The 7,327-nt window shown below is 44.2% G+C and overlaps 1 pseudogene; it reads right to left on the bottom strand.

Moving 5' to 3' along the window:
* Nucleotides 1-4,062: 4,062 nt before the first annotated feature.
* LOC135536911 (histone H3-like) lies at nt 4,063-4,472 on the bottom strand (annotated as a pseudogene).
* Between the last annotated feature and the right edge of the window lie 2,855 nt (nt 4,473-7,327).

Raw genomic sequence — 7,327 nt, 5'->3', positions numbered from 1 at the left:
TCCTCATCCACTGTAACACCCTCTATCCCTTCTTCCTCTTCCACTGTAACACCCTCTATCCCTTCTTCCACTGTAACACCCTCTATCCCTTCTTCCTCTTCCACTGTAACACCCTCTATCCCTTCTTCCACTGTAACACCCTCTATCCCTTCTTCCTCTTCCACCGTAACACCCTCTATCCCTTCTTCCACTGTAACACCCTCTATCCCTTCTTCCTCATCCACTGTAACACCCTCTATCCCTTCTTCCTCATCCACTGTAACACCCTCTATCCCTTCCTCCTCTTCCACTGTAACACCCTCTATCCCTTCTTCCTCTTCCACTGTAACACCCTCTATCCCTTCTTCCACTGTAACACCCTCTATCCCTTCTTCCTCTTCCACTGTAACACCCTCTATCCCTTCTTCCTCTCCACCGTAACACCCTCTATCCCTTCTTCCACTGTAACACCCTCTATCCCTTCTTCCTCATCCACTGTAACACCCTCTATCCCTTCTTCCTCATCCACTGTAACACCCTCTATCCCTTCCTCCTCTTCCAATGTAACACCCTCTATCCCTTCTTCCTCTTCCACTGTAACACCCTCTATCCCTTCTTCCTCTTCCACTGTAACACCCTCTATCCCTTCTTCCTCTTCCACTGTAACACCCTCTATCCCTTTTCCACTGTAACACCCTCTATCCCTTCTTCCTCTTCCACTGTAACATCCTCTATCGCTTCTTCCACTGTAACACCCTCCATCTCCTCTTCCTCTTCCACTGTAACACCATCTATACCTTCTTCCACTGTAACACCCTCTCCCTTCTCCTCTTCCACTGGAACACCCTCTATCTCCTCTTCCTCTTCCACTGTAACATCCTCTATCGCTTCTTCCACTGTAACACCCTCTATCCCTTCTTCCTCTTCCACTGTAACACCCTCTATCCCTTTTCCTCCCACTGTAACACCCTCTAGCCCTTCCTCCTTCCACCGTTCCTCCCCTCTTCCACTGTAACACCCTCTATCCCTTCTTCCTCATCCACTGTAACACCCTCTATCCCTTCCTTCCTCTTCCACTGTAACACCCTCTATCCCTTCTTCCTCTTCCACTGTAACACCCTCTATCCCTTCTTCCTCATCCACTGTAACACCCTCTATCCCTTCTTCCTCTTCCACCGTAACACCCTCTATCCCTTCTTCCACTGTAACACCCTCTATCCCTTCTTCCTCATCCACTGTAACACCCTCTATCCCTTCTTCCATCCACTGTAACACCCTCTATCCCTTCCTCCTCTTCCACTGTAACACCCTCTATCCCTTCTTCCTCTTCCACTGTAACACCCTTCCCTTCTTCCACTGTAACACCCTCTATCCCTTCTTCCTCTTCCACTGTAACACCCTCTATCACTTCTTCCACTGTAACACCCTCCATCTCCTCTTCCACTGTAACACCATCTATACCTTCTTCCACTGTAACACCCTCTATCCCTTCCTCCTCTTCCACTGTAACACCCTCTATCCCTTCTTCCTCTTCCACTGTAACACCCTCTATCCCTTCTTCCACTGTAACACCCTCTATCCCTTCTTCCTCTTCCACTGTAACACCCTCTATCCCTTCCCTCCACTGTAACACCCTCTATCCCTTTTTCCACTGTAACACCCTCTATCCCTTTTCCACTGTAACACCCTCTATCTCCTCTTCCTCTTCCACTGTAACACCCTCTATCCATTCTTCCACTGTAACACCCTCTATCCCTTCTTCCTCTTCCACTGTAACACCCTCCATCTCCTCTTCCTCTTCCACTGTAACACCATCTATACCTTCTTCCACTGTAACACCCTCTATCCCTTCTTCCACTGTAACACCCTCTATCCCTCTTTTCCACTGTAACACCCTCTATCCCTTCTTCCTCTTCCACTGTAACATCCTCTATCCTTCTTCCTCTTCCACTGTAAAACCCTCTATCCATTCTTCCTCTTCCACTGTAACACCCTATCGCTTCTTCCTTCTTCCACTGTAACACCCTCTATCCCTTCCCCTCCACTGTAACACCCTCTATCCCTCTTCCACTGTAACACCCTCTATCCCTTCCTCCTCTTCCACCGTAACACCCTCTATCCCTTCTTCCACTGTAACACCCTCTATCTCCTCTTCCTCTTCCACTGTAACACCCTCTATCCCTTCTTCCACTGTAACACCCTCTATCTCCTTCCTTTCCACTGTACCACCCTCTATCCCTTCTTCCACTGTAACACCCTCTATCCCTTCTTCCTCTTCCACTAACACCCTTCTTCCCTTCTTCCACTGTAACACCCTTTATCCCTTCTTCCACTAACACCCTCTATCCCTTCTTCCACTGTAACATCCTCTATCCCTTCTTCCACTGTAACAGCCTCTATCTCCTCTTCTTCCACTGTAACACCCTCTATCCCTTCTTCCTCTTCCACTGTAACACCCTCTATCGCTTCTTCCTCTTCCACTGTAACACCCTCTATCCCTTCCCTCCACTGTAACACCCTCTATCCCTTCTTCCTCTTCCACTGTAACACCCTCTATCCCTTCTTCCACTGTAACACCCTCTATCCCTTCTTCCACTGTAACACCCTCTATCCCTTCTTCCACTGTAACACCCTCTATCTCCTCTTCCACTGTAACACCCTCAATCCCTTCTTCCTCTTCCTCTGTAACAGCCTCTATCACCTCATCCACTGTAACAGCCTCTTATCTCCTCGTCCACTGTAACACCCCTCTATCTCCTCTTCCTATTCCTCTGTAACAGCATCTCCCTCTTCCTCTTATTTCAATGTGACAGCCTCCTCTTCCTCCTTTTTTCATTCTGAAAGCTTCCTCTCCTTTCAATATTTGGTAGTGCTTCATTTGAATGTCTGTTTTAGTACAAATATTGTAATAAATTACAATAATTCATAGTTACGCAGTAATAGTAACATCTAACTGGTGGTAATTGTTGTCTGTAATTACAGGGTGTAACAATGAATGCTTGTTACCGTGCTTATTACTTATGTTAAAGTTTCCGCTAGCATCCCAATGCTAATCCCAATGTTTCCGCTAGCATCCCAATGCTAATGTTTAAGTTTAATCCCAATGCTAATGTTTCCGCTAGAATCCCAACGCAAATGTTTAAGTTTCCGCTAGCATCCCAACGCACCATGTTTTTGACCTATTGAAATTATCTGATCAAAACATGGGAGTTTTTGCCACCAAGGATTGTGACACGCCTTCAACGGTCACATGGGACAGGAATGAAGGAACGGTGATTTTTCACAAAATAATTGACAGACTCTAGCATGTTTACATTCCAAGAGCAATTGATTCTCAAAAAGCACAACGTGCACCACTCGGGGACTGGAGGACGGAGTTTGGGAAACGCTGGGCTGAAGATCAAATACCAACAGGGAGCCACTATGACGTGCTCACACGTTGGCAGTACCCGCGTTTAACCACTAGATGGCGTATGTGCTCCACGGTAAAGTTTCCCCCTCTGCACGAGTCTCTCAGCAGCACTGCAATGTGGGGACTTTCAAAGTCAGTTGGCATGCAATGTTTTTCTTCGCTACATAGTGACAATTCTCCATGCCAACACTATTATTGGGACTCTTTGCCCTATATCATCACTATCACTTATTACTCCTAGTGTATTTTCCCCTCCTTTGTAAAACCTTTGACTGTTCTACTCTGGGCATACTAATAATATACATCGAATCGCATTTTAGCGGTCACGTCCCTCTCGTTAGCTGATAATATTGAAGCTAGAATTCCGCCGAGTAAAACGTGCAATACGCAGCTTTTATTTTTTATTTCTATGTGACCCTTTATTTAACTAGTCAAGTCAGTTAAGAACCAACTCTTATTTACAATCACGACCGGTTGTGATACTGCCTGGAATCGAATCAAGGTCTGTGGCGACTCGAGAGCAGGGAACACGACGTGTTCGTCAACAACATACATGGTGGGAAATGTAGAGGGGCGTGTAGAAATGGAACAATTGTGCATTTTTGACGGAAATATGGGAGGTGGGTCTTATTAAAAGAGCCTTTAGGGTATTTTGGAGATCAGGTCATCGTTTAAGCGCGCTCTCCGCGAATACGGCGGGCCAGCTGGATGTCCTTGGGCATGATTGTCACCCTCTTGGCGTGGGTGGCGCACAGGTTGGTGTCCTCGAACAGGCCGACCAGGTAGGCCTCGCTAGCCTCCTGCAGGGCCATCACGGCGGAACTCTGGAAGCGCAGGTCGGTCTTGAAGTCCTGGCCAATTTCTCTCACCAGGCGCTGGAAGGCCAGTTTGCGGATCAGCAGCTCAGTGGTCTTCTGGTAACCTCGGATCTCTCTCAGAGCCACGGTGCCGGGCCTGTAACCGTGAGGCTTCTTCACGCCGCCGGTGACTGGGGCGCTCTGCGCGCAGCCTTGGTGGCGAGCTGCTTCCTGGGTGCTTTGTCACTGGTGGACTTGCGCGAGGTTTACTTGGTTCTGGCCATGGACGCACCACATCCACTGAGCACGTGCTCCTGTTCGCACAACTATGTGGAGATGCACAGCCCAGGTAACTTCCATTGTAAACGGGTTCGGCAGGTATAGGCACGTCATTGATATCTATCATGTGTGTGTTCCTAGCTCCAACAGTGATATCTATCATGTTTGAGTTCCTAAAAGTCAGATCCACTCCATGGAGCTATGATTTGGACCTAGCTCCAAGCAGCCAGGTTGACGTCATGACCAGGGTCCCTTTAACCAAAGCAGACCTACTGGGCATCTACATCGGCTACGTATCAAATCAAATCACGTTATTGGTCCATACACATTTTAAGCAGATGTTATTGGTCCATACACATGTTGTAGCAGATGTTATTGGTCCATACACATGTTGTAGCAGATGTTATTGGTCCATACACATGTTGTAGCAGATGTTATTGGTCCATACACATTTTAAGCAGATGTTATTGGTCCATACACATGTTGTAGCAGATGTTATTGGTCCATACACATGTTGTAGCAGATGTTATTGGTCCATACACATGTTGTAGCAGATGTTATTGGTCCATACACATGTTGTAGCAGATGTTATTGGTCCATACACATGTTGTAGCAGATGTTATTGGTCCATACACGTTGTAGCAGATGTTATTGGTCCATACACATGTTGTGGCAGATGTTATTGGTCCATACACATTTTAAGCAGATGTTATTGCGGGTGTAGTGAAATGCTTGTGTTCATAGCTCCAAACAGTAGTATCTAACAATTCACAACAATTCCACACAAATCTAAAAGTAAAAGAATGGAATTAAGAAACATATAAATATTAGGACGAGTAATGTCAGAGTGGCATTGTCTAAAATACAGGAGAATAAAATACAGAATATATACATATGAGTTGAGTAAAGCAGTATGTAAACATTATTCAAGAGACTAGTTGTAAGACCAGTTCTGGAGTCTGTTTATTTATTTCACCTTTATTTAACCAGGTAGGCAAGTTGAGAACAAGTTCTCATTTACAATTGCGAACTGGCCAAGATAAAGCAAAGCAGTTCGACACATACAACGACACAGAGTTACACATGGAGTAAAACAAACATACAGTCAATAATACAGTATAAACAAGTCTATATATGATGTGAGCAAATGAGGTGAGTTAAGGGAGGTAATGGCAAAAAAAAGGCCATGGTGGCAAAGTAAATACAATATAGCAAGTAAAACACTGAAGAACTCCCAGTTTACAGACTGGCTCCCTCCGACCAGAGAATAAACTGAACACTCTCTGTCTCCGTGACAACAAACAGGCTTCCGTACCTCACTAAACGGACCGATTGATTGATATGGCGGCACACACCACATTGCCCAGAGCCTTAGAAATGCCTTGCTAAGAACTCTAAAGATGGACTGTATTTTCTCAAGCTGCCAACCAAAAAAACCTTGTCGTTGATTTGTATTAAAATGTGTTTTGCCAGTTTAGAATGTTACTATTTGATAATTATATATGATTGACGTTATGATTGTAGATTGGTGTACAATTCAGTCTATGACTGTGAGAAAGAAAGGAAAAGCTGCTACTACTACTACTGCCACCACTACTACTACTACCGTTACTACTGCCACCACTACTACTACTACCGTTACTACTGCTACCACTACTACTACTACTGTTACTACTACTACTACTACTACTGTTACTACTACTACTGCTACTACTACTACTACTACTACTACTACTACTGTACTACTACTACTGTTACTACTGTTACTACTACCACTACTACTACTACTACTACTACTGTTACTACTGTTACTACCACTACTACTACCACTACTACTACTACTGTTACTACTACTACTACTACCACTACTACTACTACTACTACTACTACTACTGTTTCTACTACTACTACTACCACTACTACTACTACTGTTACTACTACTACTACTACCACTACTACTACTACTACTACCACTACTACTACTACTGTTACTACTACTACTGCTACCACTACTACTACTACACTGTTACTACTACTACTGCTACCTACTACTACTGTTACTACTACTACTACTACCACTACTACTACTACTACTGCTACCACTACTACTACTACTACTACTACTACTACTACTACTACTACTGCTACTACCACTACTACTACTACTACTACTACTACTACTACTGCTACCACTACTACTACTACTGTTACTACTGCTACTACTACCACTACTACTACTACTGTTACTACTGCTACTACTACCACTACTACTACTACTACTGTTACTACTACTACTACTACCACTGTTACTACTACTACTGCTACCACTACTACTACTACTACTGTTACTACTACTACTACCACTACTACTACTACTGTTACTACTGCTACTACTACTACTACTACTACTACTGCTACTACTACCACTACTACTACTACTGTTACCACTACTACTACTACTGTTACTACTACTACTACTACTACTACTACTACCACTACTACTACTACTGTTACTACTACTACTGCTACCACTACTACTACTACTACTGTTACTACTACTACTACTACCACTACTACTACTACTGTTACTACTGCTACTACTACCACTACTACTACTACTGTTACTACTACTACTGCTACCACTACTACTACTACTACTGTTACTACTACTACTACTACCACTACTACTACTGTTACTGTTACTACTGCTACTACTACCACTACTACTACTACTACTGTTACTACTACCACTGTTACTACTACTACTGTTACTACTACTACTACTACTACTACTACTGTTACTACTACTACTGCTACCACTACTACTACTACTACTGTTACTACTACTACTGCTACCACT

The sequence above is a fragment of the Oncorhynchus masou genome, unplaced genomic scaffold (genome assembly GCF_036934945.1).
Source record: "Oncorhynchus masou masou isolate Uvic2021 unplaced genomic scaffold, UVic_Omas_1.1 unplaced_scaffold_6835, whole genome shotgun sequence".
In the NCBI taxonomy this organism is placed as follows: domain Eukaryota; kingdom Metazoa; phylum Chordata; class Actinopteri; order Salmoniformes; family Salmonidae; genus Oncorhynchus; species Oncorhynchus masou.
The sequence above is the reverse complement of the archived record's forward strand: the minus strand, read 5'-3'. Positions and strand labels throughout refer to the sequence as shown.